General features: G+C 46.9%; 1 protein-coding gene across 3 annotated transcripts in view; it reads right to left on the bottom strand.

The window, feature by feature from the left end:
* Positions 1 to 20,187, bottom strand: part of RNF216 (ring finger protein 216) — a 132,481-nt gene that overhangs the window by 104,713 nt on the left and 7,581 nt on the right. Inside the window, exon 1 of one of the 3 annotated variants that reach the window (XM_074965147.1) lies at positions 4,754 to 4,877. The exons of 1 other annotated variant lie outside the window; for it this stretch is intronic. The gene's annotated coding sequence lies outside the window, so the exon portion shown is untranslated. Of the gene's footprint in view, positions 1 to 3,519; positions 3,715 to 4,753; positions 4,878 to 20,187 lie in introns of those variants that run through there. One more of the 3 variants, XM_074965148.1, reaches the window with a different exon arrangement.

Here is a 20,187-nt window from a genome sequence, read left to right as displayed (position 1 = left end):
AGAAGGTGCTTGCTTCTAACCCCCAAGGCCATCAACATGTCTGCTCTTCTTTAGTGAGCCCACTTGACAAGTTTTATTGTTCTTGTGGTGGGTCGCAGCTGTCTGGAGGTGGTTGCCTTCCATGCCTTGCTCATTCACACCTCGTTCATTCAACAGGGCAACTGATTACAAAGGGGGGAGATCTTATTCTACTCCTAGCAAAAAGATTTTTCTTATTCTATCCTTAGGGGCTATAACATTATACCAAGGTTCAATACAAAGTTTCTATATAAGGATTTGATACAAAGTTCCCATATACCAAGGCTCAATACAAAGTTTCAGGAAAGGTATGCAAAAATACTTAATACAGAGATTTATCTGCACACTGAAACCCATTAGTGTATAGGAGTTAGCCTGCACTATTACACTGAAAGCTACTCAAAATGTCAGAGTATTTTTCTAGATGCACATTTCAAACTAATGAATGGGAGTTTCTTCCAGACTCTGAAAACAGCAATAGGGCCTCACTTCCTCACTGCTTTGCTGTTTGTTTTTATTCTTATTAATCAGCTACTGGCCACTTTGCAACACTTCCTGTCACCTTTCAGTTGTTCCTTCAACTCATCCTTCAATATCAGTTATTTTAACCCTAATATGAGTCATCTACTTTTGCCACTTAGAGACTATTAGAATGTACAGTATGTGTCCAGTTACAAGACAGTGCTAAACACACAACTAATCGGCCATGTCTGTCAGATAACCGTACTAACACCCACCCCATTTCCAAACAAGACACAGTATCTGCCTGCTGTGGAATTTATAGCACCAAAAGCATTTCTGAAATGTATGTCTAAGATGAAAAGCAAGCCACAGGCTCTTTGTTCTGTGTTTGTAAAGCACCTAGCACAAAGGAGCCCTAGTCATGGATGACCACCAAGGTGCTACAATAAATAAATAAGGAGTAATACTGTCCTGTTGTAAGCGATATACATCCCACCTTTCCTCACACTCCCCGCCCCCCACACTTTTAAAGCACCCGCTTGCACTCATTTATTTAGCTGTATAACAGTGATCAGCTTGGCCAAAAATCATATACCACTCACAAAAAAAGACTTTAAATAATGCTTTGCATCAACCATGGAGGGCAGCATCACTACACAGTATGGACTGAACCGAGCCAGTACAGTTCTTCCACTGAAAATGAGTCTGAATCTTTTGCCAAGTGTTTGTAACCTCCTGTAGAGAAGAACTGCTTGTCAATATCTAGTTTCATTATCAAGGCTAAGATTTTGTCACAGGTATTTTTAGTAAAAGTCACAGACAGGACGCGGACAATAAACAATAAATCACGGAAGCCTGAACCCCGCCATGCGTGGGGCTGACAGCCTGAACCCTGGCATGTGCAGGCCTAAAGCCAGAGCAAAAGATGTCATGGAGATCTGTTAAAGTCACAGAATCCATGACCAAATCATATCCTTACTCATTATGCAGACACCCAGCAAATAAAACCCATTAAGATGATTATGTAATATGGAAAAGCCCACTGAAGTAAGTAGGATTTTGCATAGCAACAGTACTACAGATGGAATTTTTACATTGATTAGTATTGCAGGGGTAACATCTTTAAAGTTGGCCCTGCAGTTTTGCTACTGCCACAGAATAAGGACCCTACCCTGCAGCTAGTACCCCTCCCCTCCCAACATGGCACTATACAACTGTTTCAGCAGCTGAAGATTTGAGTCAGTGGAGCAGTGGATATCCATTCTGTTCCCACGCAGCTACTGAAGATTCCAGGGGACAAAAGGAAGAGTACATTCAGGCACAAGAGCCTTCTCGGCAGAGGCGTAAGATATATCTTGTTGATCTCTCTAGCCAATGAGGCCCATCTTCTCCCAGAGAGCTATGATTAGGACCCTACCAAATTCACAGTCCATTTTAGTCATTTTCACAGTCACAGAATTTTTAAAAATAGTAAATTTCATGATTTCAGTTATTTAAATCTGAAATTTCAGCGTATTGTAATTGTAGGGGTTCTGACCCAAAAAGGAGTTCTGGGGGGATTGCGGTACTGCTACCCTTACTTCCGTGTTGCTGCAGGCGGCAGCGCTGCCTTCAGAGCTGGGCAGCTGGAGAGCGGTGGCTGCGGGCTGGGAGCCCAGCTCTGCAGGCAGAGCCACCGCCAGCAGCAGCGCAGAAGTAAGGATGGCCTGGGATGGTATTGCCACCCTTACTTCTGCGCTGCTGCCTGCAGAGCTGGGTGCCTGGTCAACAGCTGCCACTCTCCAGCCAGCCAGCTCTGAAGGCAGCACAAAAGTAAGGGTGTAAATACCCCCTTAAAATAACCTTGTGACCCCTCCCCCCACAATTCCCTTTTGGGGCAGGACCCCCAATTTGAGAAACTCTGGTTTCCTCTGTGAAATCTGTATTGTATAGGGTAAAGCACACAAAACCAGATTTCATGGGGGGAGATCAGCTTTCACGGTCCATGATGTGTTTTTCATGGCCGTGAATTTGGCAGGGCCTTAGCTATGACTGTCAAGCTTCTACACACTGCAGTGTCTGGGGAAGGGTAGGAACCACAGAACAGAGGACACTTAAAAAAGAACCAAGACTCTAGGATGGGGGAAAGATTGAAGACAGACATGAAAACAGATGCAAATTGCTTCATTTTGGCATGAAGAAGATCAGCAGCTTTTTTCAGCTATCAAGCTATTGCAACTATTTAGATCAGAGCTGAAACATTCAGAAACATGACCACCACCTACTTAAAAGAGTGCTGGTGAAAGACACCAATAAATTAAGTCACAGCCCTGTAGTATTTCACTCTTACCTCTAGTAAAGAATGTGAGTGTGGATGGAGCATACTTCTTATTTTATGTAAAGAACACCAAAAGGTATCAGATTGAGGAGTAAGACACAAAATTTTGTTTAAAAAGTTGAAATTTCAACCAGTTTTGACAAAAAGCTGAAGAGAAAAATGGACTGTTTACTTTTTTGTACTGTAGATAGAGCTATTTTAAGATTAAAAAACAAGATTGAAGCACATGCCACTTTTCAGACATTTACTGGATACAAGTGAAGAGAAGGAGTACTAGTGGCGCCTTAGAGACTAACCAATTTATTTGAGCATAAGCTTTCGTGAGCTACAGCTCACTTCATCGGATGCAGTCATTAAGGTGGAGGTTTTCAAAAGGCACAAATGACAGGTAAGTGCCCAACTGTCATTAGCATTTTTGCAAAATCTGCTGCAGAACTCCTAAGAAAGATGGCTCATAGTAGTAAAGCCTGAAAACCTATATTACTACTTTCCAGGAACACCAACAGTGTCTTCAGTGCTGTACCAGCACTAGAGGTATGAACCTGAAAAGCTTACACTCTAAAAATGGCATTGTTATAATATACCAGATTAAATATACCATATTGTAGATACACGTCTGAAAAATTTTCTCCCTCATTCCTGCTGGAAACCAGTTACAAGTCTAGTTCCAATTTTCACTGCGTTAGGTTCTAATTAAAGAAGGGTCTGACTTCAAAAGTTACCTTGGGAACGTGACTCTCTTTTGAAACCTTGACCTTGCACAGTCATTTGTCTGCTAGAGGTGTAGCTCCAATGGTAGCAACTGCAGAAAAGCTAGCACAGGCCAAACACAATCATTTTCACCATTGAATCATCTATTACCATGTGGCAGAGCTGCTTGTGTCTCATACAACTTGGCACTTCACTTCCACAACTGCTCTCTCACTCATGGAGCTAGCAGCTGAACCCATGCCCCCCTTTAAATGAGAACCTCAAGGAGCAGTCAGGTTTTGTTTTTAAAAATAGAGGTTCCTTTAACCCTCAAGCTTCCTACTCAGCCCGAAGCGTTCCACAACAGGAAATGAGGCGAGAAGGGGAGGCGAACTTCGTGTACTTCTGTGAGCTGTTCCCGGCCAGGCCCCGGCGTGCTGCTCTAGTTGTTCAGAAGGTAAACACGCAGCAGGGCCTAGCCGAGGCGAGGCTGGGCAAAACGGCCCATGGCCAGAGGGGCTCTTAGCGCGGTTCGTGCCGCCAGCAGGGTCAGGGGCGGCCAACATGCACACGCTCGACAGCTGCTACCAGATCAGAGGCACTGAAGCAAATTCGCCTGGGCTATTGTAGCCGGAGCAGCGTCTCTCGCGGGCTCCTTCCAAGCTGGAAGTCCGGGCTTTGAGGCGAACGAGCAGGTCCTGTCCCTGCTGAGGGGCATCACGTCAATTACAGACGCGCTACACAACTAGGGAGCCCCTCCCAAAGCCGGGCTACAGAGGCAGTAACCCCCCCCCCGCCGGGCTCGAGAGGCAGTAACCCCCCCCCGCCGGGCTCGAGAGGCAGTACCCGCTCCTCCCGCCCCCCCCAGCCGGGCTCGAGAGGCAGTACCCGCTCCTCCCCCCGCCGCTGGCAGCTCAGGGCCCGAAGGAAACACCAGCGCAGTAACTTTGCCCTGCCGCACCCTAGGGACACGGGCCCCGCCTCCTTCCCCCTGCCCGGAGGGGACCCCGGCCGGGCCTGGGGGCGGGGGGGTCTGTGACTTGCCCAAGGTCACAGGGCGAGCCAGGGGCAGAGCCGGACACGGAACCCCCGGCCCCCGCCTCGCTCCCTTCCCTGCTCTGGGCCCAGCCCTGGCGCCGTCCCCGCGGCTTGGGGGGGCGGGGGGAAGGAGGTGACGGGGGGGCCGCCGGACGCCTGGGGGGGGCGGAGGGGAGCCGTGGCCGAGCCGCCGGGGCCAGGCCCTGCCCAGCGGCGTGGGGTACTCACCCGGCCTGGCCGCTCCGCCTCCCCCTGGGCCGCTCCGTCCGACCCTCACCTCCCGCGACCCCCGCTTCATTGAGTCGCCGCGGCCAGCCAGGCTCCCTGCCTCCTTCCGGCCCACGCCGCGCCTGCGCCGCCTGGCCGCCACGTGACCGCGCCCCCTCCGACCAGAGAGAGGCGAGGACGCGGGGAAGGGAAGGGAAGGGAAGGGCGGTCGGAAGGGGCCCGTCTCCGGGAGCGCACCATAGAGAGGGCCCGGGCTGGTCCTCCTGTGGCCCCCTACCTGCGCGGGAGGGAGCGGGGCCCTAGGGCCCGGGATGGCTTGGGGGTGGGGGGAGTGAGGGAATCAGAGCCTGGGGGCGGAGCTATGGTGGGGAGGGGGGGCAGAGCACTAGCTGCAGGGGCAGATGGACCCCCCCCCAGTACAGCCCTGGGGGCCCAGCATGAGGGGGACTGGGGGTGGAGAAGAGAGCCCAGCCCGGGCTGGGCTTTGCCCCCTCCCTGGCAGAGCGAAGCCCCAGCCGATGGGGTGGGATGGCAGAGGCCCAGCTGATAGGCCATCGTGTGGTGAGGTGGGAGCATGAGGCTGGAGCACTGTTCCCTCTAAGCTGTGCGCATGCACACAGATCCTAAACCCCGCACACAGAAATTTGCACAGAAGAAATATTTTACACACAGAGCCTGTCAAAAATTAGAGGGAACATTGGCCTGGATAGTGGAGCCCACACGGCCAGGGGGTGCAGGGGTAGGCTGGCTTCGAGCTGGCCAGCAGACCCCTAAAAGTGAAGAGGCCGACATGGGCCACTGAATGATCTTCATATGTACCAAATTTCCCCCTAGTAACAGGGCGACTGCAAGATCCAGATCCACCCACCTGAGATACAAGGAGAGCAAATGGCTGACCTGCAGTAAAGGTCAGGGGTGTGCCCAAGACCCATGACTCACTTCAGCCCCAAGGTGGTACCTAGCCCTCATGCCCTGCCAGCCCTTTGTCTAGGGTGAGTTTCAGCCCCAGGGAGCAGAGGTTCAGTTCCTGGTTGAATGCAGGTTATTGCTGGGTGCTAGTCCTTTGTCTCAACCACCCGGACCTGTCATAAGCACCTTACAGGCTGTTCCCCTTGGGACACTGGACTGGCTAGAAGTGATAATACAAATTTCAATATAACTGTCTTATAGCAGTGGGTGCTTACTGAAACAGTACAATACAGGGATAAATCACAATGACCTTAAAACAACTGAAGATGATCTTATATCAGGTAAACATCAAAGAAAATAAAATTTAAATTAATAAAAGAGGCACAATCAGTTTCTATGAGGTCAATACACTAGTGAAATAGTACAATTCTGTTCCATTCCATGCCCTGGGCTCTATTCTTCCTCCCCCACTCACTCCATCCTATCCCATCCCTTTCCCTTAGCTCTTTTCTGTCCTCTCCCCATCCCATTCCCTTCCCAGGATGAGCTTGAGCAAGTCACTCCAGTGCTAAGTGCCTCAGTTTCTTCATCTGTAAAAGGGGACTAATACTGACTGCTATAAAATGCTTTGTGATCTACTGATGAAAAGCGCTATATAGGGGCTTGTCATTATTACATGAAACCACAGAAATTCATAGCAGATGGCATTGCTACAATGAAGTAAAAAAGCAACACTAACTAGTAGGTAACTTTTGACTCTATGGGCTCATGGTGATTCTGAATTAGCTTTCTAGTTCTCTAGCTATTTATGTTGCTCACATCACCACAGTATCTGAATGACTCATATTGAACTCAATATAAATAACTGAGTCAATTAAGAAGACAAAAAGAACAAGGTGTTTTTCCCCCACTTACCTGTAGAAGAAATAAACCTAAGCCCATAACCCTGCTATAGAGAAGCATTTTGTATTTCCATATAAACAAAACAAAAAATGCTGGTTATAAGGCAACCACTGTGCAACTCCCATCAAATAAAAAACTGCTATCTACTGGGCTCTAATAAAAGGACTATGATAAAATTGCCAGTACCCTCATGGGCGCTTCTTTTTCTACGGCCTTTCCTATAACTCTTGGAGGCTGGAAAAGTCTGATCTACGTGCCCAAGACATTTGAAGGGGTCTCTGAACTGCTAAATGTGCAACAAAGCACTCCTAACCAGCAAAAAGACAAGTCATGCATGTCATGGTTCCTGATTTCCTATAAGTTAGTCATGCCTCCAGTAGACAAAAATGGTTTCAACTGGATAAAAATCAGAATCCTAATGTTTTGCACTCAGTTTGCCCAGGTCTGCATGACCATACAAGGTGCAAGGCAGTGAAGAATCAGGCTCCTGGAATGTAACATACCCACAAATGGATCAAGTAAGGAGTCCTTGTTCGGTCTCCACTCCAGTTGAAACTAACATCTAACTGACAAGCTTTTCACCTCTGGATCACTCTGTTCCAGATCTTAAATGTGCAGTAACCAGGTAAAAATCAGCACAGTTGGTTAAAGCAACATAGTCCACAACCCACTAGTCTGAAGTCAGAAAAGACTTGCTGTACATACAGTCAGGCACTGTGGCCCTTCTGGAAAGAAAGTTCATGAAGATCAGTATGTTGAGGCAAGGAGCCAGGTGACAGAGCACAAACCTTCCAATCAGACATTCATACAAGGTACATTGCAACAGAAAATGCAGTTTCAAAAAGGGTCACCACATAGAGACTGACTCACAGATGAAAAGAGGAGGAAACGTTTACATATACAAACCGTCAGGCTGGAATTTATTATTTGTATTCCCACAATGCCCATGGGCTGCAGTCAGGGATTGGGGGCCCATCATACAAGATGCAGTACAAACAAATAGAAAGACAGTGCCTGCTCTAAAGAGTTTACATTAATGACAAGGCAGCAGGTGGATGCAGCAAACAAATGGGTAAGATTGGGAGGGAAACCAGATAGCAGTAACATGAGCATGTTACTGCCTAAACTAACAGTGTGACAGGCACAAGTATGAACTTTCTGATTGGTTTAGGGGCAGCTGTAAATCTGGTAGATGGCCACGCTATGCCCAGCTGGAGGATAAGAATAAACTAGTGTCAAACAAATACATAAATAAAAATAACAAAGATTTTCGAGTATGGAAATTGTAAGCCACTATCCAGACTGAACTTATTCAAAATAAAAGTGACAGAGTAGATCAGCCACTAAACTATATTTAGCATGACAAAAACCATCAGGAAACCTGCTTGAATATAGCCAGTGCCACTAACAATGGATCCAGTGGAGCACTGACTTATCCAAGCCTGCCCTGTGGAACCCTGTCAGATGTAAAACACATTCTCAGATGGAAAGAAACATCTGACTGTACTGAGGGTTGAAGAACTCTTTCATTGACACTTCAACGGAAATTCACGGAGCCTTGTTATTTGATCAGTAAGCCCTGGTAACCCAGTTTAGAAATCCTAAAGGAGGAAACTATTTTGCTGTAGGACACGCAGCTGCAAAGACCACCCCTTTCCCTACACTCTTGTCTCCAACATTTATTATTTATTTGTATTACTGCAGTACCTAAGAGCCCCAGTCACAGCCCAGCCCCCATTGTGCTAGGCGTAGTACAGAGAGAAGGTCCCTGTCCCAGCTAGCACCAGGCTACGCCATTTAGTTAGATGATTAAAAAAATATTACAATGCCGGGCAGTGTACATATTGGTATTGCAATCTGAGGAACTAGTAGTTTTATTAGCTGAATTTATTGCATTTGCACATGGAAGTGTCAGTGCAGCTCCACTCCATCCCTATGTAGCACCAGATATTACTAGGTAGCGGTTTCCCGGAAGATTTTCACAATAGTGTTTTCACCGAGATTAAACTTGAAGCAGGACTGGTAGGAGGCTAGGTTGAACTGGAGTATCCTGTAAAACTCTCTTTTCAGTCAATCAAGTATTAAAGAGCAGCACTGGTGGGTTAATTAATTAGGGAGGGCTACATGCTGGCTTTTCCAGCAAAAGGTGCACTGGAGAGGGGCAGATGGGCTGTGCTGCAGAAGGAGCCCCTAGGAAAAAGCCTCATTGACTCAGCCAAAATTCCTTCCAGGGCTCCTAAAGGAACTTGAGTAGAAGGTGTTCACTCCATACCTGGATAACTCTGCTGGCTTTTGTAGAGAGGGTAGTGGGACTCAGCCATGGCTCTCCCTTGCCCCTGCCTTTCCCTGCAACCTTTTGGGTAGCTAGTAAAGGTGGCCGTGCTAGCAGGGTCTATGCTGCCCAATGGGACCATACTCAGTCCCTGCACAGGGGTGCAAGTGGCAGGGGGAGGCTTCTTGTACCCTCTCCCCCCTTCTGTGCACCTACTGGTGGCTGGGCACAGTCTGGCCCTTTGGGTTTTTATGGCACTGGAAAACAAAAGCAGCAACAACTAGAAAAAAAAATTTTCCCTGCCCCTAGAGGCTCTGGGCCAAGTTACTTTCTCAGATCTACAGGGTATCCCCTTTTGGCTTCATTCTCACTCACAGCCTGTCCATCAATGGGATTTGCGCACACACCATTCTAGGTGCAGATTTGCAGCTGAATGTGGCCTCTCTTCTCCCATCTCCTTTTCCAGTTCTTTGTCTCCTCCTCCTCATTCCACTAAGATTGGGGCAGGGGCCATCTTTCATTACATGTGCACAATGCTGCCCTGACCGGGGGCTACTGCAATGGAAATTATAAAAAATAAATTCCTTCCCTCCATTTCTCCCTCTCCATTTCCTTTCTAATTCAGAAGAACATAAGAATAGCCATACTGGATCAGACTAAAGGTCCACTTGGCCCAGTATCCTGTCTTCTGACTGGTCAGTGCCAGGTGCCCCAGAGAGAATGAACAGAACAGGTTATCATCAAGTGATCCATCCCCCAGTACCCATTCCCAACTTCTGGCAAACAGAGGCTAGGGACACCCTCCCTGCCCATCCCAGCTAATAGCCATGGATGGACCTATCCTCCATGAATTTATCTAGTTCTTTTTTGAACCCTCTCATAGTCTTGGCCTTCACAACATCCTCTGGCAAGGAGTTCCACAGATCGACTGTGCATTGTGTGAAAAAATACTTCCTTTTGTTTATTTTAAACCTGCTGCCTATTAATTTGATTTGGTAGCCCCTAGTTAGAATCATAGAATCATAGAATAACAGAGTTGGAAGGGACCTCTGGAGGCCATCTAGTCCAACCCCCTGCCCAGAGTAGGACCAATCCCAACTAAATCATCCAAGCCAGGGCTTTGTCAAGCCTGACCTTAAAAACCTCCAAGGAAGGGGATTCCACCACCTCCCTAGGTAATGCATTCCAGTGTTTCACCACCCTCCTAGTGAAAAAGTTTTTCCTAATATCCAACCTAAATCTCCCCCACTGCAACTTGAGACCATTACTCCTTGTCCTGTCATCTGCTATCACTGAGAATAGTCTAGATCCATCCTCTTTGGATCCACCTTTCAGGTAGTTAAAAGCAGCTATCAAATCCCCCCTCATTCTTCTCTTCCGTAGACTAAACAATCCCAGTTCCCTCAGCCTCTCCTCATTCTTGTGTTATGAGGAGTAAATAACACTTCCTTATCTATTTTCTCCACACCAGTCATGATTTTATAGACCTCTCTCATATCCCCCCTTAGTTGTCTCTTTTCCAAGCTGAAAAGTCCCAGTCTTATTAATCTCTCCTCATATGGCAGCCATTCCATACCCCTAATCATTTTTGTTGCCCTTCCCTGAACCTTTTCCAATTCCAATATATTTTTGAGATGAGGAGACCACATCTGCACGCAGTATTCAAGATGTGGGCGTACCATGGGTTTATATAGAGGCAATATGATATTTTCTGTCTTATCATCTATCCCTTTCCTAATGGTTCCTAACATTCTGTTCACTTTTTTGAACCGCTGCACATTGAGTGGATGTTTTCAGAGAACTATCCACAATGACTCCAAGATCTCTTTCTTGAGTGGTCACAGCTAATTTAGACCCCATCATTTTATATGTATAGTTAGGATTACGTTTTCCAATGTGCATTACTTTGCATTTATCAGCATTGAAAATTCCTTCCTAACTGGGTCATTCCTTCTCTTGTAGGGGAAAGTCTCTTTTGCTTGGCTTCACTACCAGCTGCGGCACCACCCCCCCGCCCCCGCTTCCCTTCCTGTTTTGTGTCTCCGCCTTCCCCCACCCCTCTACACTTTAATTCTAGTCTCTCTTTTCTCTTTCACCAAGATTGCCCCTCCTTCTCTTTCCTTGGGCCCAAATCCTTGGCCCCAGCTTGCAGCTCACCTGACTGGGGTTCTCAGGAATACTCACCACGGAGGTTGCAGAGCTGCTCAGCAGTCCTGCAGGTCCTGAATCCTCTCCTCTGCAGGGAGCATTGGCTGAAGGATCCACATAGTGATAGATTCACCAACTGTTCCTCTGTTCCCAGTACAGCAGGGAACCCTACAGAGCTGGGCTCCAGAATGCACTGGCTGGGCACCTCCCTGGACCACCTCTACAAATCCTGCCTCCACCCCACTGCACTGAAACTGGACAGGTCCCACGGCATCTAGAAGCCACCACACCCGAGTGTCCAATTTTTCTTCTTGGGGGTATATTCTTCCTTCATTCAACACATGGGATTCTGGCTAATGCTAATGGGATTTCCTCATGGAGAATGACAGCAGAATATGCCCCCATGTGTCCTATCTCCTTGCTTTCCCCTTCCCCATGGCTAGTTGTTAGTAATTAACCATCCATCCAATGCACAGCATGCAACACTGATCACATCATTCCACTGAGCTGTAACAGACTGACTTTCCTCTGCGTTACATTTTAGGCAAGATGTTGAGCTCATTTCCACAATCTGATGCTTTGCTTGAAGTGGTGAAGATCAGGGGCTCTCACTCAACAGGGCTATTGCTTTCTTAACATACATTTCCATAAGTACAAAACCCTTCCCTTGCTGACAGTCCTTGTGTAAAGGAGGAATGGATGAACATTAGGGCACTAAAGAACTCTAGAACATTTGGAAAAGTTCCTTTGTCTCACGAAACCTCTAAAATGAAACGAACAAAACAGCAACCTATCTTCACTGCTTTGGCTGGAATGTCAGCCAGAGCACGACAAAACAGAGTGATCCTTTAAATCAATGGCCAAAACGGAGTCATTCCAATGGAATCTCACACTCAGCCCATTTGGCCCCCCCAAGATGAATTTCCCACGCAATGCTTTTCTACTCACTCCTTTTTCTAATGGGTGTCCCACTCATATTCTGCCGCAGGAGAATAGGGCTCTCAGAACTGGATAGTGTGGTAAGGACACATGATAAGAACTTAGAGAGAGAGACAAGAGTCCATATTCCTACACTGCAATACAAGAGAGACACACACACCCCCCTCCACTCCCCGGCATGGCCCAGGTCAGCTGATTCTGGCTTGCGGGGGCAGGTCAGGCCAGGCTGCAGGGCTAAAATTGCAGTACAGACATTTGGGTTTTTTCAGATGTCACAATTCACTCTCTCTTTTTCACATGCGTGTGGATTAATGAACTGCAGAAGAGGGTTGATGGCAGATTGTTAGAATTTTCTTGCTTTTTTTGTTAATTGTAGTCTCTCTCACTCACACACACACACGTCACATAGCTCAGTAAGAACCAGAGCATACAATTCTGAGGTTTCTTTTCCTCACCTCTCAGCTCTGCGTTTTGCTGGTCAATTCATATTTCCACGCTGATCCCTAACACTATTTTTAAATGTATCTTATGATGTTAATGGAAGACTGCCTTGCTGAAGAAAGATAAGGCAGTTGCCTATGAGTCAGACTTCCTTCGTGATTTTGGCTTTTGCCAGAACACATGGGCGTTGAGGGTTAATTAGTCTTTGTAAGGTGCATCGGGATACGAGGTACTATACAAGCACACAGTCATTATTAGTATTTAGATACCAGAGTAATGGGAGCATTATAAATGTATAGGTTAGTCGACAGCGGGACCGCAGATGATAACTTTTTTGGTCTGAAAATGTCAACTCATCTAAACAAACCGTTTGCAGGAAAGAGTCAATTTTGACCCGTGTTGCGGTTTCAAAAAATGTTTGGAAAAAATTTTTTTGAAGAAAACATCCGGTTTCCACATTTTCAAAATGAAAACGTGCACGGTTTTGGGTCGAAGCAACTTTTTGTTTCAAACGTGAAGTAAAAAAATAAATTAAAGGTCAAAATTGAAATGAACCATTTCAAGGCTATTGAAACAAAATGTTTTGATTGACCAGATATGGTTTTTTAAAATTTTTTAGTCATGAAAATTTGAGATTTCAACTTTTTATCTAAGTTTGGGATGGGAAAAGCATTCAGCCTCTTGAAAATTCTTGCAGGATGGGAAAATGCTTCATGGTTAGCTCGAATAGCTAGCTCCTTATTTAAATCAACTTTCATGAATAAATGCACATAGTATATTTCATTTTCAAGTGGACAGTGTCTAAATATCCAAGCAACATAAAGTATCACATGACTGAGTCATAGGTGTTTTAAGTAAATGAGTCTGTCAGCTAACTTAATAGCTTTGGCAAGTGATGCAGGAAACTATTTTGAGGGGTGGCCATGCAGTCGAAAATGGCAGTGCCCACAGAGTGCGCAGAGAAGTCGCCTTGAACAGACTTCTCTCTAATCTACTCGAAATCTAATTTATCAACCTTTCTTAAATACATCGAGATTTTTGCATTATCAGCAACGAAATACATCCCTCTACCACTCGGGCCATGCCTACACTGCGGGGACTATTGTAGCACAACTGTGGGTGTGGTAGTTATGCCCGCATAACCCCGTAGTGTAGACGCAGCCTACAGCAACAGAAGGGGTTTTCTGTCACTGTAGGAACCACCACCTCCCCGAGCGATGGTAGCTACATCAAAGGAGGCATTCTTCCATCAACCTAGTTGCATCTACACTAGCATAGCTACACCAGTCAGGGGTGTGGATTTTCACACGCCTGAGCACCGTAGCTATGTCAACCTCATTTTTAAGCATAGACCAGACCCTTTTCATTAGGTAATTCTGTAGCAAAGGCTGCACCTTGAACAATAGACTGGGAAATAGCTGTGCGTACTTAAAAGCTCATCCCATTATCAGAGGCTTGTTTGAAACCAATTCACTGTTTTATGGCTCCTCTTAAAAATGCAGCCAGCGCAATAGGAAAAGTTCTGTGATTGTGGTTTTTGGGTTTTTTTCAGTGCAAGTCATTCAGTAAATAACTGAAGGCAATTCAAAGCCCATTTAAGACTCTAATGAAAATGATCCTAGTGTGTTTTCAAACCTCGCCACTCATGGGCATTGGCCTCGTGCACAGAATCACGGCACTATTTCTGCTCTTCCCAGAGCTTCAAGCAGCAGGTGTTGCAGGTGAGGGCTGATGTTCACTGGCAAAGCTGTGTGAGGGCCCAGGCAACGGAGTGGAAGGTCAGGGCTCAGATGTGCTGGCAGGGCAGTGTGAATGCTCAGGAGATAGCAGGGATATTGCAGGTCAAGCAATCACAAGATCGGCACACACCATGCCCAGCTCTAATCTAATCTGGAGAGATTAGGCCCAGCTGTTAACATCACTCTTTGCTGCAGTACGTGCTGATTACACCAGAGGGCTACAGTGTAGCTACCATTACTCACTGCATCAGACTGGGGTTTTATAGCACTTACCTCTCATTTCTACTCTGCTGCCTTTCCAACATGCCATTTCAGGGCAGCTTCGCTAACTAAACTACTGTATAAAGAAAAGGAGGACTTGTGGCACCTTAGAGACTAACCAATTTATTTGAGCATAAGCTTTCGAGAGCTACAGCTCACTTCATCGGATGCATACTGTGACAGTATGCATCCGATGAAGTATGCATCCGATGAAGTGAGCTGTAGCTCTCGAAAGCTTATGCTCAAATAAATTGGTTAGTCTCTAAGGTGCCACAAGTACTCCTTTCTTTTTGCGAATACAGACTAACACGGCTGTTACTCTGTAAACTACTGTATATCCACTAGGTGGGGCTCCGGGATCAAGAAAATCAATCAGTTGGCAAGGTCTCCAGTTGAACAGATCTCTGTGTTACCTGATGTTCTCTGCCTTCCTTCCAAAGACAAGCCCCTTCTGCTGCAGCCACCAGCATCCCAGGGATCAGCCTTCAGGAGGCCCAGCAGATCCTCAACATCTCCAAGCTCAGCCCCGAGGAAATTCAGAAGAACTACAATCACTTATTCAAGGTGAATGATAAGTCGGTGGGGGGATTGTTTTACCTGCAGTCTAAAGCAGGTGAGAGCCAAGGAGCGGCTGCATGAAGAGCTTCGAATCGAGGTCCAGAGACAGAGTGAAAGAGAACGGGGCAGAAGCCAGAGACGTAACTACTCCCCGTGCCCTCTTCTCAGCCCCTCTAAATTATAGCCAGCCAATAAATCCCCTCACTGCAAAAAAAAAAAAAAAAAAAAATGATAAGCCCCTAAATGAAGATAGAGTGGCGAGGGTAAAGCAACATGCTTGTGTAAACATATAGGGCTGGACAAACCTCCCTTCAAGGATGCACATTGAAGGTTTATCCTTTCCACATTTGCACGTTGGTCTGGGTGTTGGAACAGGCTCGGAGTTCGTTGTGACAATGGGGCTCTGGGTACAAGAGTATGGTTATGGGAGTCTAGATATAGGATAAAGAGGTCTGATTATAATATTTGAATTGTACATTTCATCTGAGAAGATCAAAGAAGTCAACCAACATTAATGAATTTAACCTCACAACAGGTACGTACATGTTGTTATTCCCGTTTTAAAGATGGAGAAATCGAGGCCCAGAGAAGTTACATGACTTGCCAAAGATCACATAGGGAGACAATAGAACCAAGATCCCCTAACGCCCAGCCCTATGCTTTAGCCACATGCTAACACTTCTTCCCTGCAAGGGTCAGGTCTGTGTATGCGGGCATGCATGGGTGAGTGTGGGGTCTGGGTCTGGAAGCACGAGCAGATGGGGTGTGAGTTGGGTAGATAAATAAGGGTATGAAGAAGCAGGGATGGGGGTAACCCACAGCAGTGCAGTGTAGATAACTAACAAGCAGAAACCAGGTAATCAGACCACAAATGCAAAGCCCTGAATGTTTGGTGGGAGGGATGAGCTCAGAGACGTATACACTCCTCACTCTTTCCTTTTCGGGTTGTATGAGGGGGAGCTCAGAATCCAAACTGGATCTGGATTTGGTGGCTGGGATCAATCTCTGTTATGAACTGAACTAAAACCCCCACTCCAAACACACCCAGATTTCTGAATCTGAACTCTACAGCTCTCGTAATATAAAAGCCATGTGCTTCCTCCCAGCCCACCTATTCCAATTGCCAGTTACTTTCAAGATTCCCGCCCCCCTCCACCCTATGTTGGTGCACAGAGGAGTGAGGAACACAGAAGTATCTTGTGTGTTGTGGGATCCAAACTTTCCCGAAGTTCAGGGGTGTTTGGATCCGGTTATTATGGCCGGAGAAACAAGTGTAACCCACACACCTCCTGGGTGTGGTGTTATGTCCCATCTAGTGACACCGAGACCACTTAGAGAGAGAAATGAATGAGTCTGCTCTACAGACTTAGCTAACAGGCATATGGCTTTTAGCTCATGCACTAAGCTCCAAAGGCCCCAGGTTCGATCCCACCCACCGAAGACCAGCGTCTGTCGGTGTTACACAAGGACAGCCAGGATAATCAGGTCCTTAGAGAAAACTGCATGAAGTACAAACTCTTATCTATTAACACCATATGCTGTCACAATACTACGGTACAGTCAATTAATTTGATCTGACTGATAGCAGCTATATAGGTCTAGAGGAGGTAGGCAGGCAGAACACAAGAAATACACTGAAGGAATTAAATCAAGGTCCAGTGATCATGTTGCTGGGAAATGGATATTCCTCATCTCTCCCCACAATCTGACACATGCCTGTTACTGATGGAGCCAAGTCCAATTATGTGTTGTGTGGCTTTGATCCTTAAGACCCATTGTCAGTCACAAAGCACATTTATTAAATATTATTGGTACGACGCTAGCAGCCAGAGGCCCCAGCTGAAGCTCAGGGCTCCATTGCATTAGGTGCTGTACAAACACACTGAATGAAAGTTCCAGCCCCCAAAAGCTCATCAGCTAACAGACATAAACAGGTGAATGAAACAAACGAGTGGGTAGAGGGGGGTTGGGATGACAAAAATCATACAATCATAGACTATCAGGGTTGGAAGGGACCTCAGAAGGTCATCTAGTCCAACCCCCTTGCTCAAAGCAGGACCAATCCCCAATTTTTGCCCCCGATCCCTAAATGGCCCCCTCAAGGATTGAGCTCGCAACCCTGGGTTTAGCAGGCCAATGCTCAAACCACTGAGCTATCCCTCCCCCCATAGGATGTATTAGCACAGAGTGGCTGTGTGCACAGTTCAGTGTAATCAATCAATAGCAGTGATCACAATACAGTAGATTCTACTTATTAGCTACCTCTTGTGCCCAGCAAAAAGTTGCCCTTATCTGGAATAAGGGGAAGGCAGGTTTGTAGGGCTGCAGCCAGGGAAAGAAGCACTGGGACATGCCTTCCCTGGTTGCAACCCCGCAAATCTGCCTGTGGCCAGGGACCTGCTGCCCACACAGGAGTTAATAAGCTGGGGCACATGCATCCCTGCCTAAAGGGGGAACCTCTGGTGGAGTCCCAGTGCTGCAGCTGGGAGGGGAGATTGCAGACAGGGGACTGCAGCGGCCCGGATGCTGGGGCATTCCATGGGGACCAGGGCACGGGGTACCCGCGGAGCTGCATGGTACCTCTCCCTGTGCTCTCAGGGCTGCATCCTGCCTTGGCACCACAAGGCTAAGACCAGGGAAGGAAGCACTGGGACGAGGCAAGGCTCGGCCCCTGGTGCCAGGGCAGGGTGCAGCCCTGACAGCACAGGGAGTGGTACTGTGCAGCTCCATCGGCTGCTCAGAAATTGATGAAATTATGGACAGAGAAACATTGCATTTGGTGCCAATGTGAACATTACCGCTCTAGGATACTAACAGTGTTACTCTGTGGTCTGGAAGCAGCTGCATGAAAGGAAACAGACCTCAGAAGGCTGGAGGCAGAGGAGATGAGCATTCTTCAAATGATGGCAGGTGTAGAGTGGAATGATTTTCAGACAAATGAAGTTAGAGGGAGCGTAGAATGGGAAGTCAGAGTATGGGATTGGCTGCGATCAAAAAGATTCCGACAGTAGGGACACCAGAGAAGACAAGCAACTAATAGGATGACACAGAAAATAATGCAGACACTACCAAGGTCAGTCCGACCTAGAAGCCAGCCACCGACTAGACGGCAGGCCATCATACGCAGGGACATAACCAGGCTGGGCTTCAAGGAGGAACAAGCCCGGGGCAGGAAGGAATGGTGATGCTGTATGGCTTCTTGTGTCTGCAAAGATGCTTCGGGATGAAAGATATACACACACATACACAATCAGCCTTAGTATTTGCTTGTATTTTCCTTAGTAGAAACCGGAATGCCTAGCTGTTGCAATGAAATGGACAGACAGACAGGTAAATGGAGTGTTTATACCCAATACTAAGATAAGCAGGTGAGGGATTAACTATGGGCCTGTTAGAGTGTTTCCGAATATTTGGCTCCCGGAGACTTTACTTTTTACTCTGCACCCGGTACAGCGGGATGAAACAAAATCCAAATTGAGAAAAATGAGCCTGATTAGAAAAGATCAGGAGCAAAGGAACTGAAATTACTGGGCGACAAATGAGATAGTTCTTGGGGCTGGATTCGGAGTTTCCTTTCTGAAATATTGGACTAATATTTGGCAGGGACAAAGAAACAAAAAGCTTGAAGTGTCCTCTTTAGGGTCCATGTTTCTGTGCTGATCCAATCTGTGCGCTCATCTCCCCATCATCAGCCACACCTGATTCCACTGAGATGAAGTGGGGTGGAACCAGAGGTCACCGGCCTCAAAGCTTTGGAAGTTCAGCTTGGATAAGCACCCCAAGCCTGGCTCTGCATCCGTAACTTTTGGGTCTGCAAAACTGGTCTGAACACACAGCCAGAGCAGCTTTCTGTGCAAAGAACTCCATATAAAAAGCTGAACGGAAGAAACCATTTGCAGCACACAACAGTGAGTTTTATTGGCCCTACAAAATCCAGGAACTGTGTTACATAATCTCAAGCACCATGTACTGGCATCTCATCTATTGACTGTTTGTATGGATATGATTTTTGTCACAGTAAAGTTAGGCAAAGTTCACAGAGCCGTCATGGTAAAAATGTATAACATCAGGGCATGCTCACGGCAGGGCTGAAGCCCAAGCCCCACCATGCTGGGCTGAAACCAAAGCCTGAGCGGGGCTGAAGTTGAATCTAAAGAAGTCTTGGACATCTGTTAAAACCACAGAATCCATGACCTCCATGACAAAATCGTACGCTTAATTCTTTGTTTGCAGTGGTGGTGTAGACGTGATGGTCCCAGGATATGAGACACAAGGTGGGTGAGGTAATATTTTCACACCAACATCCCTCACCGTGACAGCATTGCTGCCCGCCTCAGATATCTGCAAGACAATGAACACCACTCATATCCACCCCAAGCACATCACCAACCTCATCCATTTCATCCTCACCCAGAACAACTTTACATCCAACAGCAAACCCTTCGTCCAAACCTGGGAACAGCCATGGGTACTAGGCTGACTCCCCAATATCCCAACCTCTCCATGGGCCAGCTTGAGGAAGAATTTCTGGAAAAATGCAAGATGAAACCGACGCTGTACATGAGATACAGCAATGATATTTTCGTCCTCTGGACAGACAACCTAAACTCACTCAGAAGTTTCCACAACATTTTCAACCACCACCACCCACCCATCCAATTCTTTCTAGAACATTCTCACGCCAGCACCAATTTCCTGGACACCATAAACAGCTTCAACAATGGAAACACACCAAGACATCTGTTATCTACAGCCAGGCACTCAGGTACCACAGAATATGCAAAGAGAAAGTCCAGGATACACACTTTAACACACTAAAATCACCATTGCTAAACAAGGAGACTGCATCAGTCAACAGGACACTCAAATGCCCTGAGAGAACCTGCTTCAATACAGGGGAAAAAACGCACTGATCACACACCCCTAGTTGTCACCTACTAAACCATACCGGAACCCATACGGATATCATCAAGCAATTACAATCCATACTTGATGGGGATCATATCCTGAAATAAATCTTTCCCAAACCCCCAACCTGCCCAAGGGTATCATCAGAAGCGAACTCCCCACAGACCAGGATACACCAATTCATGTTAGCCATCATACAGGTACCTCTTGAAACTGGAATGCCCTAGAGTAATGGGTCCCAAATTATTTCATGCCAAGACCCTCTTTTGGCTCACTTATGTTACCAGAGAGGGAGTGGAGTTGCAGAGAGAGCCTGCCCTGCACTCACCCCACAGCAGCAGCTCTGGCCCCTGGCA

The sequence above is a fragment of the Natator depressus genome, chromosome 10, assembly GCF_965152275.1.
Source record: "Natator depressus isolate rNatDep1 chromosome 10, rNatDep2.hap1, whole genome shotgun sequence".
NCBI lineage: Eukaryota > Metazoa > Chordata > Testudines > Cheloniidae > Natator > Natator depressus.
Note: the sequence above shows the minus strand (reverse complement) of the source record. Positions and strands in the feature narration are given on the sequence as shown.